Genomic DNA, 27004 nt, shown 5'->3' with positions numbered 1-27004 from the left:
CATCCTTAGCCCACCTCAAACCTGCAAAGCCCCACCCAAAGGTAACCCTATGCCCCCATTTTATCCCTTCCCTGTACAAATGCTTACCTCCAGCTTATCATAGATTTCAACAAAGTAGGTGTCAGCTCGCAACCTTCCTCTACCCCCCAAACTCCTTTAAGCCTATCATCCAGTCTCTAGCTCTCTGAGGCAGCTTGTTTTACTTCTTTCATATCATTGAGGTCATGTAGTATTTGTCCTTCAGTGGGGTTTAGCGTATACTCAGGGACCTGAATCTCTGGACTGTCCATGTGATAGCCAGGCCCTGAGCCTCAACAGACTTGCAACTCCTACCCTCTGGTTTATTGGACTTACCCCAGCCAGCTAACATGGAAGTGAAGGTCAACCACCACACCAGGGAGCCAAGAGTGCCTACAACTGAAAACAGGAGAATTCCATCCATCATCATGTGGAATCTAAGCCCCCTCTCAATATAGATGTGGAGTGACATAACCATTCCAGGGTCCACAGGATGGAGGAATAGAGTATGGATTAGAGTGGACTTACTGATATTCTATTCATGAACTATTGTGATTAGGAATCGAAGAAAATGTAGCATTGATGTGGAGAAAGTGGTCATGGTAGAGGCTGAGGGTAGGGAGTGGGAAGAAGAAATGTGATGTGGGGCATTTTCAGGACTTGGAGTTGTCCTGGGTGGTACTGCAGGAACAGTTACTGGACATTGTATGTCCTCCCATGGCCCACTGGATGGATTGGGGGAGAGTGTAAACTATAATGTGCACCATTGACCATGAGGTGCAGCAGTGCTCACAGATGTATTCACCAAGTGCAATGAAAGTCCCATGATGATGGAGGAGGCTGTTGTTATGGGAGGAGTGGGGTGAGGGGGGTGGGGGATATATGGGACCTCATATTTTTTTAATGTAACATTAAAAAAAATAAAGACAAAAAATACAGTTAAGTTAAAACCAGCATCAAAAATAGAGAGCAATTAAGAATTCCAGTTTATATTTTATATTTATAAACAGCTTAAAATTAGTTAAGCAATGGACTTTAGATGGCTTAGGCACCCCTCTCACTTGATGAATATGGAAAGAATTGAAGAGCTGTATTGTTTGGGAACTATGGGGAGATAGCTCTATCTCTTTGCAAAGGGAGAGGTAAGCCACGCTTCACACACAGAGAAATTCAGTTAAATCATATGAAAAGGAATTTCAAGTTTTGGTTACATTATTGCAATAAGTGACATTGCAGAATTGAAGATCTGGTTTAAGGTTTTAACAATTTAGTTGAACAATAAGGTTCAACAATTTGGTTGAAAGGCAAGAATATTCTGGTATGGGAGGAATGGAGTGGGGGAGTGGGAAGTATACGGGGACCTCTTATGTTTTTAATAAGTAACCTTTTCTCTGATGTATGTATCTCCAAAAATATAATTTATAAAAATGATGGGGGGGAAGTGGGTTATATGGGAACCTCTTACGTCTTTTTATGTAACATTTTATGTGATCTACTAACTTTAATAAAAACCTTTAAAAATGAAAAAATAAATATATCAGTCTAGAGATAAAAGTAATTAAGGTGGTAGATGTGGATAAAGGAATAGTATAAAATCTAGACTGATACATTTAATCACATCAAATTTTTAAAAATTCTCTACAACAAAAGATAGTATCAACACTTACTGTGATTCTAGCAGTGGAAGAAATTATAGCACTGATGTGAAGACAGTGGCCACTGGAGGTGCTGAAGCCAGGGAGAGGGACAAAGAGTATATATATAGATATCACCTACAGAATTGAGTGGGAGAAAGTGTAAACTACAATGTAAACTATAATCCATGATTAGTGGCAATGTTCCAAAATGTGTTCATCAATTGCTATGAATGTACCACACTAATGAAAGAAGTTGTTAGAGTGGGGAAGGGTGGGAGGTGTGGGGAGTGGCACATATGGAAATCTCATATTTTTTATGTAACTTTTTATGCAATCTAAGTATCTTTTAAAAATAAATAGGAAATATATTTTTAAAAAAGGTGGAGTCAAGAAGAATAAATTCTGAAATATCAAAAAAAAATATTAAAACGGTTTCTCACTCTAAAAACAAGTACCACTACATGTTTTTTGTGTCTTCTTTTAGATATACTGTTGAGATTTTTAGAAGATAGTATGAAAGAGAGCATAGGCTTGAAATAGCTCCTTGAGGGCAAAGAACACTGTTCATATACTTCATAAATGTCCCCACACTGCAAATAATTTCTGACTCACTGCAAGGTAGCATACATTTGTTGAGTCCTCCTAGGTGTCAGTTGCTGTTTTACGCCATTTTCATGAAATATTTCATACAATATGCAAGACAACCATATATGGAAAGCACTATTATTATACATATTTTGGACTTAAAGAAGGAAACTAAATCCTAAGGAGAGTACGCCACTTGCCTGGTATCACTCAACACTGATAAATTGACCACCAAGTGGAGTGCCTGTATATGCATTAAAATTAGCTTCTACACCCTCGTGGGAAGGGATACTTATTCCCCCTACAGCGGCTGAGAGACGATCTAGGAGAAAGAACACTTCCTAATTGCAATTTGCATTGTCAGTAAGAAGAGGTCCTAGGTGGCTATTGTCTCTTTGTTTCTTCCCATATCCAGGAAGCCAGGTGCAGACACAGGGGTTCTTACAGCCCAGCAAGCTGCCAGAAGTGCTGGGAAAGCAACTCCGCCCTTTCCAGGGATTAGCAGCAATCGACGATCAAGCTCTTCTAAAAGAAACCACTTAGAAAGTGGTAGCAGAGTTGGCATCTGGGAGGGAAGCAAATGAACAACTTTTAGCAACAAGAGAAACTCTTGGGGATTCAATCACATTCCCCACAAAAGGCAAGTTCAGGTCCCAAGTCCTGGTCCTATGGGTTTGAGCGCATTTTGTCAATAGCACCTTTAAAGATGCTTTAGTTAAGGTGGGCTCAGACTGAGTGATACTGGGCTTTATTCCAATTTAGCATAAGTCCTATAAGCAAAGGAAATTGGACACGGAAAGAGAAGCCACAGGAGAAGCAAGAAGCTGGATGTCAATGGAACCTGGAAGAGAAAGGAGAAGACGCCACCCTGTGCATTGCCGTGTGACTGAAAAGCCAAGGACCAAGGATCACTGGCAGCCCCAGAGCACCACCGTGTTTGGAGAGAAGCATCGTCTTGCTGATGCTTCTATTTTGGAATTGTCCTAGTCATAAAACCATGAGCCACTAAATTCTATTGTTTAAGCCAACCCATTTTATGGCATTTGTTTTAGCAGCCAGGAAACTAAAACAGAAACCTAAACTAAGCCTTGAATATCCCCAAGGCATTAACACCACAGAGCTTAGATCATAGAAGCCATAGGCAAGGACAGAGCTCCCTTTCAATTGGTCTTGCCAACCAAGCAAGGCAAATAGTCCAGAGGCACTAAGGATGAGGGAAAATGCAGCCTCATCTCAAATGTTAAATGATACCAGGGAAGGAGGAAGGGTTAGTTGGACCAAATATAGGTTTAGGATGAGCTGAAAGAAGCCATTAGCCTAATTTTTGGACTTGGTCAGATACTTGACTATTCTCTGAGGCAGATGTTTCAGAGCTTTTCCTCTCCCTCACCCTGGCCCCCAGCACTACCAGGGAATGACCTGGGTCATGGAGAAAGTAGACCAGAAGGCACGACCTGCAACTCCCCTGCAATGCTAGGCTTCTCTCTCCTACCTGTCCCCACTTCCTCCATCAGCAGGAGGCTCTCCTGCCGACAACAGGCTTGCTGCCTCCCAGCTTGGCTCATCCTCTTCTGTCTTTCCTAAGACTTTATTCCTTTTCCCTCATCTGTCACCTTAATGTTCTGTTTCTTGTCTTTTCCAGTTTCTAGGGTGCATTCCTTGGCTTGTGGCCCCTTTCTCCTTCTTCCAATCCAACAGCAGAGCCTCAAGTCTCTGGCTCAGCTTCCTTCTGCTTCCTTCATCATTCCTCCTTTCTCTACCTTCACCCTCTTGCCTCCCTCTTAGAAGAGCCTTTGCGATAATATTGGACCTACCCAGATAATCCAGAATTATCTCCCTATCTCAAGATCTTGAATCACAACTGTAAAGTCTCTTCTACCATGGAAGTGAACATTTTCAGTTTCTGGGAATTGGGATGTGAGTGTCCCCCCCAAGGCAAGAAGCAGATCTTATGAGCAATTGTAGCCCAATGCCCACCACTTAATAAGCTGCAAATTTTGAAAGAATTCATGAAAAGAGATATTCAAATGCTCCCTTTCTGGTGGATCTTTTTCTTCCACCAGCAAATCTGTCCAATTCTGGAAAAGCAAAGGAAAAGGGAGAAGAAGGAAAAAAAGAAAAAGAAGACCTTCTCTCCATTCTCTGTCGCCTAGGGTCTGCCCATCTTTTTACTGCATGCTTTGCAAAGTCGTCCTGCCTCAGCCCACTGCACAGGAGGGCCCCACATCTCTCACCACCATTCACATGCCACGGAAACACTCGGAAGCTCTCCACGATCTGCACCTTAGCCATGTTTCAAATCTCACCTTCTTGGGTCTCACCGCTGCATTTAAACTGTGTGATCACTTGATATTTCTTAAAATCCTCAATCCCTTAATCTCTCCCAACTTTACTTCCTCCATTCTTTTCTCATGGCTTCTTCAGGATCCTTTTGTTCAGTAGCTAATCCTCTTCTCCTTCCCCATAGGACCTACACGCTGTCCCTGGGTGGGCATTTATGTTTCAATGTTATGTTCTCCCCAATTTATACATCCAGCCCTAATTTTCTGCCAAAAAATTACTACAAATTTAGCAGCTTAAAATAGTATACTTTTATTATCTCAGGGTCTCCGTGGCTAGGAGTGCAGGTTCAGGTCTCATAAGGCTGTAATTGAGATGTCAACCAGACTGCATTCCTTTTTGGCACTCAGGGTCCTCTTTCAAGCTCACGTGATCTTCAGCAGAATTTAAACCCTCCCTTGCAGTTGTAACACTGAGGTCCCCTTCTTCTTGATGGCTGTAAGCCAGGGGCCATTCTCATCTCCTCAGGGCCCCAGCAGGTCCCTACCATGTGGCTTTCTCACAGACCTGTCACAACATGGAGGCTCTCTTCACGAAGGCGAGCAGACGAATGTCGCATGTTGAACCTCTTCTTTCAGGGAAGGCCTGAACACTCTTTCAAAGGACACAACTGATTAAGACTAGGCCCATTCACAATGCCTCTCTTCCAGTGAACTCAAAATCACCTGAGAGATAGTTGTTATAACTGTAAAAATCCCTTCACCTTTGCCATGTAGCATAACCTAATCATTGCAGTGATAGCCCATCTCTATTGCAACATTCTGTTAGCTGAAAGCAAGCTGCAGGGTCTTCCCACACTCAAAAGGAGGGATTATCTGATGGCATGGATCATTGAGGGGTCATTTTAGAATTAGATCTACCACTTGGGCCTTCAGAGTTACTTACTCAATTGTCTCTGGCTTTCTTTATCTGAATGCTTCATGGGCTAGTGTCAAATAAATCATGTCCAGTATTAAACCAATCATCTTTTCTTCAAAATTTACTTTTCCTCCTCTTTTCAGAAGCTCAGTTAACATTACTCAGTCATTCAAAACTAAAACCATCAGGGCCATCTCTGAAACTCTTCATTCTTTCTTGACACTCAAGTTCAGGCCACACAAGGTCAAATGGAACCCTTCTTTGTTCTCTGCTGCCTTTGTCTTAAATTTAATAACTGTCTTCTCTGACCTGGACAACAAAATTATTTTTAAACAGGTCTCCCTGCCTATGGTCTTGCCTGCCCAAATCCACACTATCATCACTGTTCTACAAAAAATGAATATCTATGTCATTCCCTGATTAAAGACTTTCATTAGCTGTCTCATCTAAAGAATGACATCAAACACACTAAACAGGTCACAATGGCCAAAAGGTAGAAACAACCCAAGTGTCCATCAGCCAATGAATTGATAAACAAAATGTGGAATATCCATCAAAAGGAATATTATTTCGCTGTAAAAGAGGAATGAAGTTCTCGTACATTTGACATGGATGAAACTTGAAGACATCAGGTGGAGTGAAATAAGTCAGACACAGAATGACAAATATTGTATGATACCTCTTATATGAAAGATCTAGAATAAGCAAATTCATAGAGACAGAAAGTAGATTACAGTTTACAGGGGTGGGGAATAGGGGTTAATGTTTAGTAGGTATAGTGTTTCTGTCTCGAGACATGGAAAGGTGTTGATAATGGGTGGGCATGGTGGTAGCACAACATCGTGAATGTAATTGATACCACTAAAGTTAAAAATGTTTAAAATGGGGCATTTTGTGTTATCTGACTATTCCCACAACAAAAGAACATGAAACATGTAGTTGAGTTGATTTCCTTTTTCAGCTTTTCAAAGTCTGATAGAAGTGTGCTCATGAAGCATTTTCTATGAAGATGGGATAAAACTTTCCAAGCCTGATGCAACCTGGCTAAGCAGCCAAGACAGCAGCTCTGACCAAGCTTAGCCCCACAGCTGGGTGCCGGGCTCGAAGACCATCCCTGACCCTGGCTGGACCTTGAACCTGCTGACATCGAATGGCACACATCTATGCCTCATTCAAGGTGCACCTCCCTTAGGTTCCTTGGCCTGTAAATACGGTCAGTGCTTGGACAAGAGATAGTGCTACTTTCACAGTGGAGACATTTATTAAAACAAGCCCCAAATTTAAAAGAGCTGACATAAATTCTTGCATTGCCCTATCAGCTGCATAATCTTTCAGGAGTTTCAGCCTCTTCCACCCTATTAAAGGACAACTCATATCTCTCTCTTAGGAAACTGAGAGGGTTTATGAGGAAACTCCTCCAGTCCTGTTAGAAAAATGGAGTACAGTCAATCCACTAAACTATTTTTCTTATCCAGTGGGTATATTCTAATAATTTTGCAATTTGTTGATTCTTATGGTTGAATACTACAAAATATCTGAGTGACTAAAATGTAAAATTCACCTCTGCTTTGTAATTTCTTTAAACCAATTTTTTAAGCTACTGCAGGTCTCACCAGGAAAGAGTAGGAATGTAATGTTTTTCTGATTTATCTCATATTATGTCAGTCAGATCCCTTTCTTCTAAATTAATGATCTGAATACCTTGCTCCATAGCATATGAAAGATAAGGTATTTAAGGAATTCTGCCATACAGTTGAAATTAAATCAGCATTTGTGTTCTGCAAAAAAACCATCATTTTGTGAAAGCAATAAATATCCACCCTAATAAATGTACTAGTGATGGATTGCAGCAAAAAATTTCTTCATCTATCTGTGTGCAATAAAATATTTGAAGGCATTTTATTTTCTGACTTCCCATTTTAGCTTCCATTGAAAGACCAAGAGACACAGGTGAAAGACTATGGGGATGGATCTGAGGTAGCTAAGCCACAACGCTCTCCTTGCTTTCATTCACCTGTAGGAGCTGGGTTGTGTCCACTCCCAGCTAGCATAGCCCCCTGAGCAATTAATCAGAACGCTTGTAAGCACCTCCAGTGGCAGAAATCTGGTAATTCAAGGCCAGGTTGATGCACTCTGCCTAGGAATCCAACAGCACCGATTGATTTCTCCATTTCCATGTGTCCATTTCCATGATTTCTCCATTTCCAGAACAAACAGAACTGAGAATCATGGTGGAGAAACGCAACAAACCTTTTACAGCAGAAGCTCTTGGCGGCTGAAAATGGTGTCAATTTGTAAGCCAAGCACTGCATGGTCACTTCCTCATCCCTCAAACTCAATATGCAGATGAGAATTCGAGGCTGAGAGTCCTTAGGTCAACTACAGGAAGCCACACACCTAGCCAGTGACAGAGGCAGGCTTTGAGTTCAGGTTCTTCCATCTTTGTCAGTAGTGTTCAAACCAAAGTATGCATCAGAATTACCCAGGGCCTCATAAAATGCAGATGCCTGGCCTGGTGCCATCACTCTTGGGGTCTGGTAATCTGTACTTTTAACCATCTCCCCTGGCAATTGTGATGCACCTCAAACTGGAGATTGAATGCCCTATACCACCTTGCTACATTTCTTCAAGACACTAGAGCTGGTCTCATCTACCCAAAAGGTCAGCTGCTCTTGGGATGGAGCCTAAGCTGATGGGCAGTGTGGGTCTTATGACTTCCAGAAGTTGCTCAAACAGATATTATAAGAGGGGATGAATAAGCAAACAGCTCCTAACTTCTAGTAGCTATTAAATCCTTGCTTTCCTGTTCCTCAGACTGGGGGCATCCAGGCAAGGGGGTGAGCCCAGTCCCTGCCTGGGGCAGAGCACAGGCCCACACCAATGCACCACTCAGTACAGACATCCAAGGCCAAGTTGATTGTGGCATATCAGTTTGATGGATATTATGCATCCACAGAAAACAAAAAGACTTTTTCTGTGAAATCACGATATAATGTTTTGTTCTATCTGGGGATGATCAAACCTCACACACATTGATTACAAGAACATAAAAATTGAGCATATGGACACATGGCACAGAGTGATGGAGTGTCAAGGAGTTCGGGCACTTGGTTCATGGGTAAATGGGTCATTCTCTCTCTGTTTAAATTTCCCTGAAGTTAAACTTAATTTTTTAAACATTAAAAATTAAATTATAAAGGATAGCCAGAAAGATTGCAGCAGAGTAAGGAGCTCCTAGAGTCAGCTCCTGCTGCAGGGCAGTTAATAAACACCCAGAGCTCTCTGGAGCCAGCTGAAGCACCTCTTTGAGGGCTCCAGGAAACTAGAAGAGCATCCTGCAACATCCTTGAAGGAGTGGAAGGAGGAGACTGCCCATCTGCAAAGAAGATTCGTAAGTAGAACACTCCATGCCCAGAGGCCAGTGCTCATCCTCCACTGGACACACAAGCCACCTCGGCAGCTGTTCGGTGGCTGGAATTGAAAGCTCCACTTCTCAAAAATGGGGAACAAAGAGATGGTTGGGCACTAACTTCAGTTACTGAGGAGTAAATTCAGATGGCTAAAGTATAATCCTGAGAACAGTTAAAGTTTGAACCTGTCCAGGCCAGAAAGAGGCTGGTAGCCACCATCTTAACTCTGCACCTGCACAAGGGGAAGCGGGGCAGACTGAAATTCGTAGTGCTGGTGGGGACTGGCTTCTTCCCATCCAGGTCAATTGCAGCTCTAGCCTAGGCCCCAATGCCACCTCCAGCAGGCAGGAAGCTACGGAGACCTGTGCCAGCCTATTCGGGAAATTACTGGCCAAGCCGTGGAGGCTGGCGATTATCCTACTCTAGCAGCACAAGCCACCCAAGGAGCTATTGTGTGGCTGGAATCAGAAGCTCCATTTCCCAAAAACAGGGGAGGAGGAGACAGTTGGCCACCGATTTAAGCTACTGATAAATTGACTCGGCTAGTTAAGGTATAAGCCTAGGAACAGCTGGGGTGCGAATCTGTCCAAGTTGGAAAGAACCTGGTGGCCTCCATTTTTACTCCTCCCCCAGCCTGAAGGGAAGCTAGGACTGAAAATCACAGTGATGGTAGGAACCGATTTCTTTCACCCAGATCAACCTGCAACCCTAACCAGAGGCTTCAGTCCCACTTCTGGCAGGGAGGAGGCTGGTGGGCCCTGCACCAGCTTATCCAGGTGACTTCAGGTACCTTTGACTGGCACAGACTGAAAAACCAGAAGTTCTACCAGGGCAACTACAGTTGTCTTGGACCCACACTGCATAGATTGCTGCCCAAACTTGCAGCTCCATCCTTGCCCCAGGCAGGGGAGAAAGGGGGGTGAAGCTTCATCAGTCTCTCTGGGCAACTATAGTCTATGCCTCATGACTTGGCTTATTCCACACAGCCGTGACTCTGTCCCTAACCCTGACAAAGGAGAAAGTTGGGAGAAGCTTCATCAGTCCCTGAGGCAAAGAGGGCAGCTTGAGCCTCCACAGTTTATAGCACCAATTACATCCTTTGCTCCTACTGCACAACCATCAAGGGAGAAAGGACAAGAAGCCCTAAACTAAAGAGAAAAACTGCACCCAGAATAAATACTCTAGTAAGCCAGATGCTAAGATATCAACAAAAGATTACAATCCACACCAAGAAACAGGAAGCTATGGCTGAGTTAAAGGAACAAGATGAGCCTCCAGATGACATAAAGGAGTTGAGACAACTAATCATAGATTTCAAACAAATTTTCTTAATAAATTCAATGAGATGGCTAAAGAGATTAAGGATATTAAGAAGACATTGGATGAGTGCAAAGAAGAACTTGAAAGAATACGTAGAAAAATAGCAGATCTTATGGGAATGAAAGGTACAATAAAAAACTTTGAAATCATGTAATAGCAAATTTGAGGAGGCAGAAGAAAGGATTGGTGAGCTTGAAGAAGTGGCCTCTGAATGTGAACATACAAAAAAAAGTTGAAGAAAATAATGGAAAAAAATTGAACAAGGTCTCAGGGAACTACATGACAGCAAAAGACAGGCAAACATGTGTGTCATGTTTCTGTTCTGTTCTGTTCTGGAGTCCCAGAAGGAGAAGAGAAGGAAAAAGGGACAGAAGTAATATTTGAAGAAACAATGGTAGAAAATTTCCCAAACTTATGGAAGGACATAAATATCCACATTCAAGAAGCACTAAGTACTCCCATCCAAAAAAATCTGAATGGACCAACTCTAAGACACATACTAATCAAAATGTCAAATGCCAAAGACAAAGAAAGGATTCTGAGAACAGCAAGAGAAAAGCAATACATTACATGCAAGGGATACCCAATAAGATTAAATGTTGATTTCTTATCAGAAACTCTGTAGGCAAGAAGACAGTGGTATGATGTATTTAAGATAATACAAGAAAAAACCCTCCAGCCAAGATTCTTATATCCAGCAAGATTGTCTTTCAAAAATGAGGGCGAAATTAGAATATTAACAGATAAACAGAAACTGAGAGAATTTCTAAGCGAGAGACCAGATTTCAGGAAACACAAAGGGGTATGCTAGAGCCTGAAAAGAAAAGACGGGAGAGAGAGGCCTGGAAGAGAGTCTAGAAATGAAGATTATATTAAAAAACTAAAAGTGTCAAAAGAGTGGTACAAATAAAATGACAGATAAAACTCAAATAGGTATAAACTTAACTAATGATATAAAGCATTTGTATTCAGAAAAAATGCAACTCAATGTCAAGAGAAATCAAAATAGACCTAAAAAATTGGAAGAACATTCCATACTCATTGATTAGAAGACTAAATATCATTAAGATTTCAATTCTACTCAAATTGATATACAGATGCAATGCAATCCTGATAAAAATTCTACTAGTATTTTTTTAACTGAAATCAAGATTATCAAATTTATTTGGAAGGGTGAGGGGTCTTGAATAGTCAAAAATATATAAAAAGGAAAAGTGAACCCTCCTCTCCAGATTTTAAATCCTATTACCTAGCTATAGTGGTAAAAACAGCATGATACTAGCATAAAGACAGACACATAGATTAATGGAACCAAATGGATGGTTCAGAAATAGACCCTCACATGTATGATCAAGTGATTTTTGACTAGCCTGTCAAACCCACACAGCTCAGACAGAACAGTCCATTCAACAAATGGTGCTGAAAGAATTGGATATCCACAGCCAAAAGAAGGAAAGAGGACCCCATCTCACACCTTATCCAAAAATTAACTCAAAATGGATCAAAAGCATAAAAAGAAAACAAAGAACCATAAAACTTCTAGAAGAAATTGTAGGAAAATATCTTCAAGACCTGGTGGTAGGTGGTGGATTCTTAAGGAGATAAGCTTTACTGTAAAGGTGTGGAAATATATATAGTGTATGGTAACAAATGGTGAGTAATAGCTAGTTTATAAAAGGGGATATGGCTGAAAAGGATAGTCTAGGTATGTAAATGCCATTTGACAGAATGCTAGAGAATAATCTAGGAACTGAATAGCACAGTAAACCAAGAGGTGAATGAGAATTGTAGCTGTCGGTACAGAAGCAAGAGTGTCCTTTATGAGCTAGAGCAAATGTACATCACTACAGCAGGGTGTTGGGAATGTGGAGAAGCATGGGAAAAATACAGCTGGAGTGACCTATGGACTGTGGTTAGCAATAACAATGTTATGTTCCTGCATCTATGCCAAAGATGTACTGTGTTAATAATGAGGCAGTATGAAAAATGTGAGCCAAATATACAGTATGAGCATGGTAACAATCAGATGATATCATCTTATCTGTAGCAAATGTTCCACCACAGTGTGGTGTGTTGATAGAGAGGTGTTGTTTGGGAATTCTGCACATGTGCATGATTGTTTATAAGTTTACAACTTCAGTCATAAAAAAATATATTAAAAAAAATAATAGGGTGGGTTAGGTGAAAAATATACCAAATGTAAGATAAGGACCATAGTTAGTAGCAAGATTTTGACAATGTTCTTTCATAATTTGTAACAGAAGTCTCATGACAACGCAAGATATTGATGGAGGGCTAATGGATGGGACCCCTGCATGATGTTATGCATGTTTGCTTTGTAAGTTCACAACTTTTACTATATACTTATTGTTTATGTATAAGCATACATAAATGCTATAAAGATAATAATAATAGGATGGGTTAGGGGTAAAATACTTTGGTTAGGAGTAATATTTTGACAATGTTCTTTAATCATTAGTTAAAAATGTTTCACAACAATGCAAGGTATCGATGGTAAGGTGAGTTATAAGAGTCCTGTATGATGTTATATACGTTTGTTTTGTAAGTTCACAACTACTACTATACACTTATTGTTTATATATGTTTATGTATGAGTGATATACTTCAATAAATTTAAAAAAAAATAAAATGTTTAAAAAGTTAAATTATAAAACTATCATGCTCTCATTGACAACTGTGTTGCTCTGCCTGGTGACTGGATCCTGGTGGCAGGAGCTAGTCTTAGCTGTACCCCAGCTTACTTAGAAGCCTACAGCTCCTTTAATAAATGTTCCAGGCCAAATCCTGGTTTCATCCCAATCAATCATTCTAGTACTGAAGAACTGGAGCCAGAGTTTACCTGGCACATGTAGGCATTGTGGATACATAGATAGGTGATTAGCTCGATAGATAGATAGATAGATAGATAGATAGATAGATAGATAGATAGATAGATAGATAGATAGATAGATAGATGGAGAAATAGATAAATGAAAAAGACAGAGATCCAGTGAATGAATTTCTTCTAGCTTTTCCTAAATCCCGACATTTCCCCATCCATGTATTACAACGAAATTCATCTATCTAAGACTCACTAAATATAGGACATTGCTCCTCACTGCTCTTCTTTCAAAGTTTCCCCTCAGCACCCTCCTTTCCTTTCTTCTCCCCCCTGCCCCCACCAGCCAGAACCTCCCAAAGCCCATCAGCACTGCCCTTTAACTCACGCATAGCGCAGCTCAGAAACAGCTACGCTATGATGTCTTTCTTTTTGTTTCTTCCAGGTTTCTGTGAGATTTCTTTTATTCATTTATTTATTTATTTATTTATTTATTTATTTATTTTAATGTTACATAAAAAAATATGAGGTCCCTATATACCCCCCACCCCCCTCACCCCACTCCTCCCATAACAACAACCTCCTCCATCATCATGAGACGTTCATTGCACTTGGTGAATACATCTCTGAGCACCGCTGCACCTCATGGTCTTTTAATTCCCTCCCCTCTGCGGTCAGAATTAATTTCTTCCTTCTCTCTGCTTCTGCAGCCATGTGTCTGTACTAATATTTACAATGCTTAAGCCATTTTGTCCTCTTTCTTTCAGAATGGAAGTTCACTCAGACCAGAGAAGCTCTGTGTCCTCTTTCGTTAATTCATCAGGTGTCGCTGGCTGGCAGGTGCAGGCCAGGCACTGGGCGAGGTCCTGGAGAAGCAGGTGCCCGGAGCCTGCGCAGGCTTGCCCTCGCTGACCTTCCAATCCAGAAGGAAGAAAAGCAGGGTTACAAAGCAGTTCAGGCCCTGAGAAAGAACATGATAGTAAGACCCATCTACTTTAGGGAGTCAGGGAAGGATTCTCTGTGCCGGAGACTTGACTTAAGCCCTGAATGCTGCGCAGTGCTCATTGCTGGGGGGTAGAGAGTTCTGAGCACTCCGGGCAGAAAGAACCATGTGTTCAACCGTCGTATCCATCGTGCACAGCCCGTCTCCTGCCCAAAATCTACTGCAGATTTCTTTGCACATTGTCAGTCCTCAAGAGATGGTCATGGGATCAGTGACTGTAGTGGGGATGTGACTCCCCCAAACTGGCCTAACTCCTGATGCTACGGGTTAGGGTTTTCACAAAGATAGCCAGTCTGAGTAAGACCACCTGTGGGCCAGGCTTTTTAACAGTACCCCGTGGTGTTAAATCCAGGATCCGGTACATGGAATGGAAATGAATTAGAAAAATGCTCACCTGGGAATTCTTTCATTACTCAGCTATTCAGATACTCGACAGATATTTATGGAGCACCTACTATATGCTTGGAACTTTTTATGCTCACAGTCCATACCCTTTTGAGCTGGGAGACTGATGAGCAAGACAGAATTAGTCAAATAATGACACACACACAAACAGTAAAAGTACTTCTAAGTAAATAAGCAGATTAATAGAAGTAGAAATCACTGAGTTCAAAAAGCATAAACAAAAAAAAATAAGCCAAAGACATCTTTATTATTAAAAAATACTGTCCTCATTAGGCCAGCATAATTCCCTTGTGAGGTGAGCATGAATTTCTGAAGCATGGCAGATTTTCCAGTTCTTTCAACCCACAGAACAATTCTCTCCACCCCCAAAATGTCTTTTGCAAGCAGCTATTCCTTATGAAAAGTTCAGCTATTTTCAATGGCCTATACAACAGATTATGGAACAGATGCAGCCTCAAACTGTAGTTTCTACATTAGACATCCATTTACTGTTTCCATTTAATTTTGGTTTGGTTTGGTTTGGGTATGTTTAATGGCAAAAAGCTCTTGAAGAAAGCAAAGGAAATACGCTAAATATTGAAGGTGACTTGTTAGTGGGGCGACTTTGCCTGATAAAAGCTGAATGAAGCTGGATTCCTATCCACAGTGGTCACGGTTGCTTTAATAGAAAGGGAGCTATACACAACAATATATGCTACTATACATTCATTTGGCTAGATGAAATTGATTCTTTGCTTTTTTAATGAAGCAATAATGCACTTAATGTTAACTCCAGAATGGTTAAGGAGCTTCATTATACTCATTTTCCTTCAGAAACAGTAAATTCTCAAAACAGATAGAAGAGCGGTAGGTGCATTAAGTACTTACCAATTTTAAATAGTGTAGCAGTTTGTGTTGATAGCTCCTGAAAAGTCCACTGGGATATTTCTCCAGCAGATGACAATCATAAGTTAAGTCCAATTTTCCCCCCTAAAAACCAACTCGTTTTGGCTTCCAAGGAAAGGTGACCTCTCTGTATGTGTTCAACATTTTTTGCAAAATCAGTCCTTTCCCAAGAACACAGGCACCATGGGATTTGGTTAGAAAGGATGCCAAGTTCATCACCATTTTCTTTTCTCCATGTTCCCTCAGTTTGCTTGTCAGCCATGCTAGTTCTTCTCTGTCCAAAGCTCTTCCACCCACCATCGGGCTGTTCTCTAACCAACCTGAAGGAGTGGAGCACTAAGAAAACACAACCAGGTTTTAAGTTGGAAAACCCAGCTTCACCAGCAGTGGAATCTTGAGAGATCATTTCACCCTTCTTGGCCTCAGTTGTCACACCCGAAAAATAGGGCAGTATCTCCTACCTGGTGTGATGATTGAAAGCATTAAATGAGTTATCTTATATAGAAGCACCTGGCACAAAGCAGTTGCTCAGTAGGTATTAGTTGAGTCTTTCTTTAGAGCTGTTTTGAGCAATCATTGGTTCACTCAATTTTCCTTTACAATAAACCCTACCACATGCCTTGGTTTGTGCTGAGGATTAAACTTCTCATCTCCGGAAGCTAATAACCTGTTATAAGGGGTGAATAAGAATAACATCCAGGGATGCTCAGAAAGCAAGAGAAGAGGTAACACAATCCCTGTTAAATTGAGAGGGGCTGAAACAGTTTAGTACAAACTTGGCCTTCCTGGGAGGTTTCTTGGTGGAGGAGAGGAGTTAGCTGCCACCTGCTTTTGAGGACGACTGGAATGTGGATTGTCAGAAAGAAGAGTATGAGGCATTATGTAGTAACAAGCACAAAATCCTCTTAAAAAAAAATTCATCTCCTTGGACTTAAATAGCATTGATCATACATTTGTAACTTTTCTCATTCTGATAAAATTGGCCTTTTGTTTATAACAGAAACAAAGGTTTGAACCTGTCCTGTCACAGCTATCAGCCACAGCTGTCCTGCAAAAGATACAGTAATCCTTGCTTTCTCCTCATTGCTCTTTAATTTGTTTTGTTTTTATCAAGTGGCCCTGGAGTTGCGGTGGAATCTGGATTTGAGTACTGGCATTGTGTTTGCGCTGGGACTTTTGGGGAGGTGTTTACCCTCTCGTACACCTCGTTTCCTTACTTGACGTTGCACAGGGCCTGCCCTGTGGTCTGCGCTGCTGGCCTTGAGGCAGCCAAGTCTTCCCAGTGTCCCATCTTTCAGGTTTACCCATTATTATTCAGCCCATCAGAATTACCCTATTCCTTCACGACAAGAGGTCCAGATCTTTAGATGGTCAGGGAAATAAGGTTGCATTCTAAACCATAAGGGAGAAGATTTGGTTGATCAAAAATAAAAATTATTAGATGGATTTCTTTCATTCTTCTGAAATATATATATTTTCTCCTTTGGGAGTTATAAGAACAAATGATTTAAAAGAAAATCAAGGAAAAGATGGTAATTTGGGAATTTCAATTTCACCATGATTGGTTGCAGCTAATAATATCCTTACAAAACATTTTCCACCTCCAAAACCTTATTGTGTGCTACAAATACTAAATTACAATTCAGCTCCAAGAGGAAATCAATATATAATTCTGAAAACCAGACTACAATGGTCAATAACGGGAAAACCCAAAAAAGTCCAAATTCACTAGTAATTAAATCGATGAAATAATAACAAGATATTGTTTTTGTCTATTGGATTGGCAAAGCTAAAGAAAAGATGATAACTGGTATTGGCATAATTGTGGGCTAAATAGTATCTCGTACATCATCAATGAAAGGCTAAATCAGTATAACCTTTCTGAAGGGTAATGAGATGAAATATTCATTCATGTGTATACTTTTGCATCTAGAAACATTGCTTTATAAACTTGTTCTTAGTAAATAATTTGAAAAATAAATTTTTTAAAACATATGCAAGGATCTTAATGGCAGAGATTTTACACTAATTTTAAAAATTGAAAACCAATTAAATATTCAAAAATAGAAAATTGAGTAAATATATAGACACCTCATATATGCATGGACTGATGAACTATTTTCAGTCATTAAAAATAGTGTGGATTTGGCTTTTTGCTCATGGAAATGTTTGCAATATAGTAATGTTGCAGTAAAAATATTAACTTCGAAGCATTTATGTTTTCCTCCTTTACCACCCAACCAAATTCTTCCCAAGAAAATGTCATTCTTCTCTGCAGCTACTTCCTTCTTTGGTCCTCAGTAGAGTGCTCTTGGCTTCCCAAAAAGGTCTTTATTTGGCATGATATAGACTCTGTCGAGCGGTAAATGAACCAGGTAGACCAGTTCAGAGAGGTCATAGCCAGAGAAAGCAACTTGCTACGTAAAAGGTGGGAAGGGAGGTGGACAAAAGTCACTCAGAATGGAGGGGAATTTGGGAAGTTTGGCATAAAAGAAGTCTGGAGCAGCTCTGAGTATAAAGAAAACAAACAAAAAGTGCCGGAGGAAAAGAGAAAGGGGCTTTCAAAAATATAACTGCGAGTGATGTATTAGACTATTCCTTAACATCCATCATAAAACACAAGTACAGAATGGAATGATACTTTGGGTTAATGGACTGTTCATCTTTAAATGCAACTCTGTGAAAAAAGATAGTCCTCTGGGCTATATTAGGCTATATTAGGTTATATTATTTACAAAAGGGTTTAGAGAGCAGGCTACAAGACAGTACCACATGATTAGGATTATTTTTATGCAATCATATGTGTATATTTGCATAATTCTGAAAGAATATAAAAACAAAATTTAGAACAGTGGCAATCTCTGGGTAGTAGGATTTTCCATGATGTTTTTTTTCTTTTTGCTTAGCTGAATTTCTAAATTTTCTGGAGTGAACATATTGTTCATGCAATGAAAAGGAGGGGGAACATAAAATATAATTCAACCCACAGACTTGGGCACAAACGCTCGTTGATGCACTGTGTTTAGGATTATAATCTGGTCTCTCCCTCAGAGTAGTCACTTCAATGAAATTCTTTCCTTCCCCTTTCGGCTCAGCTGTTTCCAAGTGTTCGTCGCTGGCCATGTTTGTTCACACAGGTGAGGTCCCACGGCTGCTTGTGCGAGGTTGCCAAACTCTACCATATACTTGGGACTAAAGGCAGCCCAGTCTCTGGTAAAGTTCCAGGGAGTCACCTCCTCTTTTATAAAAGCCAGCAAGAATTACAAACTACCTACCACCCCAGGTGCTGAGCCACCAGCATGGGAAATTCAGAGGAGGAGAGAGAAAAAATGAGCTTCAGGTAACTGAAGTGGAGCAAGAAGACAACTGAAAAAACACAGTATTCTCCAAGTAGAGCTAGTAAAGATACAACAATTTTCAGTAGTGTTTGGGGAGAAGAAAATAAAAGAAACTAGAAAACCACATTGGGTGGGTTTCCACATTTTTCTCAAACTACAGAAAAAGGAAATTGAAAAAAAAAGTGTAATAACGTAGGTATATATTTTATGTACATATCATTTCATGTTTATACATTCACACTGCCACCAAAGGGGAGAAACAAATAAAATGAAAGTCATATATATTCTCATGACTTACTCTGACACATACACAACTGTGATGGTTTGGCTCATGGGTCGACTTGGCCAGGTAATGGTGTCCAGTTGTTTAGTCAAGCAAGCACTGAGCTCATTGTAATGCAAGGACATTTTATGGACTTCAGTTATAAGTGAGTTGATTGCATAGATGGCTGATTACATTACAGTCAACTGAGGAGCTTGCTTTCAACCATGAGTGACCTCTCACCTAATCAGTTAAAGGCCTTAAAAGAAAGAATTGATTTCAGCATTCAGAGAGAGAATTCCCTTCTCTACTTCAGACAGCAAGGGTTTCCTGGGGAACTCATAGAGGACTTTTTTTTTTAGGTACTGGAGGCGGGAGATTGAAACCAGGACACTGTATGTGGGAAGCCAGCGGTACTTGACCACTAAGCCACAGTGGGTTCCCTGAGTTGGTTCATTGGTTTGTTAGTTTTTTGTTTTGCTTGTTGTTTAATTTTGTTTTTTTTCAGGAGGCGTCTGAAAGTGAACCCGGGACCTCCCCGTGGAAGGTGGGCACTCAATGGTTTGAGCTACATCTGCTCCCCAGAAAGGACATTCATAGGGGTTTCTAGCTTGCAGCCTGCCCTACAGAATTTGTACTCATGGATCCTCACAGTTGCGAAAGACAATTTTTTAAAAATCTCATACTATTTATAGATATCTCCTGTCAGTTCCATTTCCCTAGAGATCCCTGACTAATAAAACAATCATATTGTCAACTTCATTGACTTAAAAAAAAAGTTATATTTAAAAAAAATTCATAGTCAAGTAAAAGAGTCTAAAGTGCTCTTTTTCTGTTTTGTTTTGTTTTAACAAATTATTTTTATTGATACATATTAATAAAGCATAAATCCATCCAAAGTGTACAATCAATAGTATTCAGTATAATCACAAAGTTTTACATTCATCACTTCAATAATTGTACATTCATCATGCATTTTCATTGTTCCAATAATAACAATAAGCAATAAAGAAATGAACAAGCAAACAAAAAAAGTCTCATCACTTCTCAATCTCTCTGTACTTCCCCTGCCACACACAGTTGCTATTCTGTTTCTGTCTCTCTAGTTTATTTGTATTTATTTTGTGAAAACAGTCTTATATATGCAATATCACCCACATTCGCATTTTACATGAGGTTTCACTATGTTGTACAGTTCCATGTTACATTTTTTAGCTCTCCTTCTAGTAATAAACATGACTTTAGACTTACAAATTCAACCATGGTCATCCCTATATAATAGTTTTGCTAGTTATAGGAACACTCTTTTAATCCTGACAGGACAAAAATGATGACAATTATTCCAATTATAGACTTTTTAAATAGACATCTAATGTTTAAAGCTCTACTGCTAAGTGAGTGCTTGTAACAAATATTATTTTGCCTGCCAAAGAGAGTACCCCAGTTTTATTTGTGAGCCCCAGTGTGGCTCATCACCATTTCACACCCAGTTAGACTTGGACATTTATCAGCTAAGCCACGGTCAACAAAATCCAAGCACACTGTATTTAGGTGATGAAGAGCATTATGGTCCAGCATTGGCCGGAAATTCCAGACAGACAGGCAACTCGGCTCCACACATCCAGGGGCCCAGCTTGTTCTCCCCTCATTGCCACATCCTTGCCTCTCTCAATTTTCCCAAGCACCGTACATAATTAGCACCATTATAGATGTGAAGGAGAGAAGTGAATACATTATGTACAACGGATGCGTGAGGGCTTTAGAGTCTCCTTCCTTCCTGGAACCCTGGTTGAGAAAGGCCACCAGAGAGCTGACTGCATGGATGAAGCAGATCTAACCGTGTTGCATGAGCAAAGAATTGGCCATCCCTAGCGGCAAAGGTGTTGGAGAAACATGCTTTCTAGCTAGATGGACAAGTGCCCAGCTAAATCGTAGGGTGGTGCTTTTACAAAGTGGAGAACGTACAGGGGGTGTGCTTCAGGCACAGTGACCTAGGTAGAGCAGTCAACATATATATTCATTCCTCCACCATCCTTTCCCTTCCCCTTACCCCACCCCCCAACCTACACACACAGCTGAGCTGCGCTTAGGGCCTGCGCTCTTGGGGCTTACTCTCTAGCAGTGGGCTAGGGGAAACATTTAAAAACAAGCAAACCTAACGATTTCCTCAGGGTCCCACATCAAACTGTGTTTAAGCCAACTCTGGGCTTCTAAAGTACATGAGCCAGTTCCAGTAGGGTTTCCACCTTTTGCAAAAAAAAAAAAAAGAAATGAGTCCTGACTAGAGAACAACCATCCTATAGGCTGGTATGGAATCTTTATGTGATTTTTATCGTTCATAATAAGAATCTTGGCCACCATTTATGCAAAGTTTATTATGAGTTAAGCCCAGTTCTGAGAAGCTTTTGAACATTTTTTCCATGAGTTTCACGACATCCTATTACTCACATACCACGTATCACAATTCCTACTTGTTTATATATTTGTTCACCTGTTCAGTTCCTATATCCCCTTAATAGAAGAGAAACTCTGTGATGACAAGGACCTTGTTGTTTGCCTTCCCAAGGCCTAACACAGTACTGGCGCATGGCAGTTGCTCAATAAATATTTGCTGAATGAACGAATGAATTCATGACTCTAAAGTCTGTGCTCTTAATTCTTACAGAATGTTCCCTTTCTAAAGTAGTAATAACTACCCTATTTCAAATATTTGGAATTATCTTTTTCAGCCTGCTCATTTAGTGAAGAAAGAAACTGAAACCCAAGGCAGTTATGAAAAATTTCCAAGGTCAATAAAAACCACATAGGACAATCTCTGTAAATAAGATTGTATGAAAAAGTTTTAACTTCACACATATAATAAATAAACAAGAAAAGGTTTTTCGGTGTTACTAGTCTTTTTAGAAAAGGAAACTGTTGGAATTTGCTGATCCTGCCTAATTTGTTTGTGTTAGATTTCATTTGTGTTCAATATCATTATTTTGTTCATTTTACTTACATGAGTTCATTTTGCTCTTCTATTTTTTAAATTTTAATAATATTTAGTGAAGTCTGCAAACCCAAAGTATTATCATTTCAGCATGTAATCAATATAAAAATGACCAATAAGATATTTTACTTTTTTTTTCCTATGAAGTCTTTGAAATTCAATGTGTATTTGTGACTTACAACATACCACAGTTTGGATGTTAAATTTTCAATGGTTAAAGCAAAATGTAATGGTACCAACACCATGAAGTTGTATTTAACACAAAAATATTTTACATTGTTTCAATGCTAAATTTTAAATTTATTAAAATGAAATAAAATCACAAAACCAGTTCTTTGGTAGCACTACCTAAATTTCAAGTATTAGACAATGCAATGCTAAGAGATTCCTTCTAAAATGCAAATCTCATTGCCTTAGGCTATGTTCCCATATTTGGCTTAACATCAGCATCACCTAACAGGGTTCTAGAAAACCACAGATTCAAAACCTGTCCCTGCAGTGTTTCCTTGGGTCTAGGGGTAAAAATCCTATAAAGAACTGGTAATCCCACTTCTAGGTATATACCCCAAAGATTTGAAAGCAGGGGGGCCCTGGAACAGATGTTCCACAATGCTCACAGCAGGATTATTCACAGTTACAGAATATGAAAGTAAGCCAACTACCCAACCAATGGTTGGGCAAACAAAATGTGGGAAGTACATTCAATGGAGTACTATTCAGCTGTAAAAAGGAATGACAGTTCTGATACATGTGACAACATGAACAAACCCTGAAGATATCAAATTGAGCCAAATAAGCCAGAAACAAAAGAACAAATATTATATGATCTCACTGATAGGAAATAATTAGAATAAGCAAATTCATGGAGTCAGCTTAGGTTACTAGGGGGTGATGTGGGGGTAGGGAACGGGGGAGTGAATGCTTAAATTGCGTAGAGTTTCTTTTTGGGTTGATTGTAAAGTTTTGGTACTGGGTTGTAGTGATAGTAGCACAACATTGTGAACATAATTAACAGCACTGAATTATATATTTGAATGTGGTTAAAAAGGGAAATTTAAAAAAATAACTGTGCAACACAGTGAACTTATTGTAAATGATGAACTATAGTTAATAGCACAATTATGAAATGTTATAAAATGTTCTTTCATTGTACACTGTTCTTTCAATGTTCATTAGTGTACCACATTAATGCAAAGTGTTAATAATAGGGTGGCATATGGGAACTCCGTTTGCTGCGTTATTTTTCTGCAAGCCTACAACTTCTCTAATTGAAAAAGAAGAAGAATTGGTAAGTGTTGAATCTGGATTGTGAGTACATGAGCATTTATTATACTACGCTCTTTGTGTAATTGAAATTTTCTTTGTGTTAAAAAAAAAAGTGAGAAAAAACAGAAACAAAACAAACCAGAAAACCCTATAAAAGATTTAAAGGGCAGCTTAAAGGAACCTGGGTACCACTAACCTCTAGAGAAGAATTCACATCTTTCAGGCCAGCAAGCAAGCCCTCCAATTACCGGCCCTGGCCAAATTTCACAGAATGTCTCTTGCCACCACTCTATCCCCACACCAGCTCGTTCCCAGTCTTGCCAAAGGCTTCTACCTGGCTGTTTCCAGCAGCCTTGCCTTTTCTCAAGTAGCAACTTCAACACAGAATGCTATTTGGTCACTCAACCCTCCCCCACCCAATCTGTCCAGCAAACACTAAAGGTGACCTGTTGAAACTAGCGTTTCTTATCCATCCTCCAGTACCTTCCAGATAAAACTGAACTTACTTATTGCAATCCAGTCTTCCTGTACTACATTGTAGTCCACCAAAAACAGGTCATCCTCTAGGCTCAAAATGTCTGTTTTTACTTTGGGGACCACTGAGAAAAATCATTATAAAGTTTGAATTTTAGATGATATTAAGAAATTGTAAAAATGATGTGGTTGTGTAGAATTATCTTACTGTTTGGAGATTCAAACTTAAGAATGATGCCTACAACTTTATGTTTCACATGCAAAAAATTGATCATTATTACCTTACTCTCTCGACTTGTTTTATGTTTGAAAACTTTCAAGTTGGATGTTTGTTTTAAGAAGAACTAAATGAATAAGCACACGAATGAATTTAAAAGAAAGAAGAAACATAGATCTTCCATGATGGTTTGTTCTGGGAAGTTTTTCAACTCTGCTTGTAAATATGATCTTAGAATAAAGGAATATAGAGAACCCTCCTCTTCTTTCTATACATAATCATTCCGATACTTGTCTTTAAAATGTGACTCTTCTGGGTCCTATACTTGTTCTAGTCTTTTCTTGCCTTCTTTAAAACTTTGGGCTTCTTTTCTCTGGGGCCTCTTGTTTTCCTTTATAGCCTCTAAAGATGCAATGAAGGGTGGTTTCTTTCACAGCTCCTCACATTTCCTCTTCTTGCAGATATGATGGCTGTTCTTTTCATTCTTACAGCAAGTACATTCGCCACAATTGGTCTTCTGCTGGCAAGGCTCGCAGACCTCACATCGGTTTCATTTCTTTTTTTCCAAAGTAAGTAGCAAAGTTGTGTAGGAAGAAGGGGAGGTAGTGGCCAGTGACATTGACAAAGACCCCACTGGGGTTGGCAAGATCAACGTGCTTGTCGAGCTGACCTGGGAACGTCCTCCTTCTGGCTGGCCTGGGCAAGCTGGGCAGCACCCAGCGAAGCCTGGTCCAGGCCTCTCTCAGGGGCTGATATGAAACCCTGAGTGTTTACTGGCAAAAGCTTAGAGAGCCTGCTTCTCCTTTTCCTCATTGCTTGTAGTCATTGCTGGAGGTTCTGAGTTTGATGATGATTGAGGAGTGTGACCTGAGCCCAAAGGCAAAATATGCCTCAAGTCCATGTGAGACAAGCCATTCTGGGGGAGCATTATAGGTGGCAACTGGGTTTGGAGGAGCAGGAAGGCAGATAGGCAGGTCCGGGGCAGCACCACCACCCATACCAACAGTTTCTTGCTATAGGATAGCACCAAAGACCTCTCATTGGACTGGACGATACTAGGAATCTCTGGTGGGTCTGGAATCTCACCCAGGGTCTCTCCATAAAATGAATAGCACCAGGAACTCCTCATTGCTGTGGGATAGCCCTGAAGACCTCCCTTAGGACAGGGGTGGCACCAGGAATTTCCTGTTGAAATGGGGTAGCTTTGAGGGCCTCACGATGATATGAGTTAGCACCAAGGGTTTCTTATTGTTCTGAGCCAGCCAAGAGGAGTTTTATTAAAAAGAGGATAGGGAGGGAAACGGACTTTGACCCAGTGGTTAGGACGTCTGTCTACCACATGGGAGGCCCGCGGTTCAAGCCCCGGGCCTCCTTGACCCATGTGGAGCTGGCCTGTGCGCAGTGCTGATGCCCGCAGGGAGTGCCCTGCCACGCAGGGGTGTCCCCCGCGTAGGGGAGCCCCGCGCGCAAGGAGTGCGCCCCGTAAGGAGAGCCGCCCAGCGCGAAGGAGGGAGCAGCCTGCCGAGGAATTGCGCCGCCCACACTTCCCGTGCCGCTGACGACAACAGAAGCGGACAAAGAAACAAGACGCAGCAAAAAGACACAGAAAACAGACAACCGGGGGAGGGGAGGGGAATTAAATAAATAAAAATAAATCTTTAAAAAAAAAAAAAATAGGATAGGGAAAGCAGATATGATTCAAGTGATTGAGCACCCCCCTTACCCAGTTTCAGTTCCTGGTGCCTCCCAAAGAAGACTAGCAAGACAGTGAACTGATACAATAGGCTGGCATGGTGAGCTGACACAATAAGATGATGCAACAGAGACACAAGGAGGAAAACATAATGAGAGACGCAATAAAGCAGAGAATGGAAGTGGCTTAAGAGATTAGGTGACTCTCTCCCACATGGGAGGTCCCAGATTCATTTCTCAGTGCATCTTAAAAGGAAGGCAAGCACACAACAGACACTGCTAGCACAAACAATGGGGGGGAATAAATAAATAAATAAAATAAACCTTTTTCCTAAAAAAAAGAGGTAGGATGTATAAATCCACCAAGAGACAAACAGTTTCTATGATCCAATTCAGATATAATCTTATTAAAGTTGGAGGTGGGACAGTAATCATGTTCACTTTTGATAGGATCTAGGTAAGAATCAGATGGCTTAAGAGATTCTACTCATGAACCCAAATCTTCCAACTGAAGTCTGGAGGTACTTTCAGAGGTAACTTTGATTGCTTCTCTTTGGGGCAAAGGAGCACATACATCAGAATCGCTGGTATCATTCACTGTCTGTCCAGGGAATAGTCCTTAGTTGTCTCTTGGTCCTCACCTTTAACTAAAGGTGCATTTTATACACCAATTAAATTCTCTCTGTCAAGAGGAATTAGGGGGTCTTGCATTGGGTGTGATTCCTTTTCTGTGGTCTTTACTTTCACATCAGTGAGGACCTTATAATCACACTCATGTTGCTTTTGTAAACTCTTTGAAGGTGGAACTTCCTTGGTTTTGGCTATGACCACTGGGGATTGGGAGAGTTGCTTGCTGTAAGAGGTGATTTGGAGACCCATTGTAAACCCACTGCAAGTTAAGGACTCCAGGTTTGAAAAAGAACCTCAGTCCTCTCCAAATCCATCCATGCTGCTCCTGCTCTGGTCAGAAGACTCCTGACTGGCATGGGTGATTAGGGCATGGTTTTTCCCTTAACATCTCTTTCTCGAATTAATCGTTTTCATTTTCTAGGGCACACAGTCTTGACCAATGCCACATTTTTGCTGGTAGGCTTGGATGTCTTCTTCAGGTGGCTGCTCTTCTTTTTGTTTAAATCTTCCCTCCTGACTAATCTGAAAGGCCTTGTGTGGCAGGATTGAGACATAGCTATGGAGTAGGAAAAACAAGGATAGGGCTGGGGCACAGGGTCACTGGTCCTTTGGAAAGTCTGACTTCTGAAGGGCGTCTGGATGCCCCATGGTTAAGTAGCCACAAGGTTTTGGTTATGTGTAAGGAAGGCATTGTGGTGGGCGTGGCCCACACCCAGAAATGATGTCCCTCTTTTCTCTTTCACCCTTAATCCAAAGACTGGTCTTCTAAAATCCCTTCTACCGAGGGTCCCAAAAGCCGCATGATGAACGCCGGCTCCTGGCACAATCAAGCCCGA

The 27004-nt window shown here is 40.6% G+C and overlaps 1 pseudogene; it reads right to left on the bottom strand.

Moving 5' to 3' along the window:
- Nucleotides 1-24165: 24165 nt before the first annotated feature.
- LOC105745320 (methylcytosine dioxygenase TET1 pseudogene) lies at nt 24166-26722 on the bottom strand (annotated as a pseudogene).
- Nucleotides 26723-27004: the final 282 nt, after the last annotated feature.

The sequence above is a fragment of the Dasypus novemcinctus genome, chromosome 14 (genome assembly GCF_030445035.2).
Source record: "Dasypus novemcinctus isolate mDasNov1 chromosome 14, mDasNov1.1.hap2, whole genome shotgun sequence".
Classification (NCBI taxonomy): Eukaryota; Metazoa; Chordata; class Mammalia; order Cingulata; family Dasypodidae; genus Dasypus; species Dasypus novemcinctus.
Note: the sequence above shows the minus strand (reverse complement) of the source record. Positions and strands in the feature narration are given on the sequence as shown.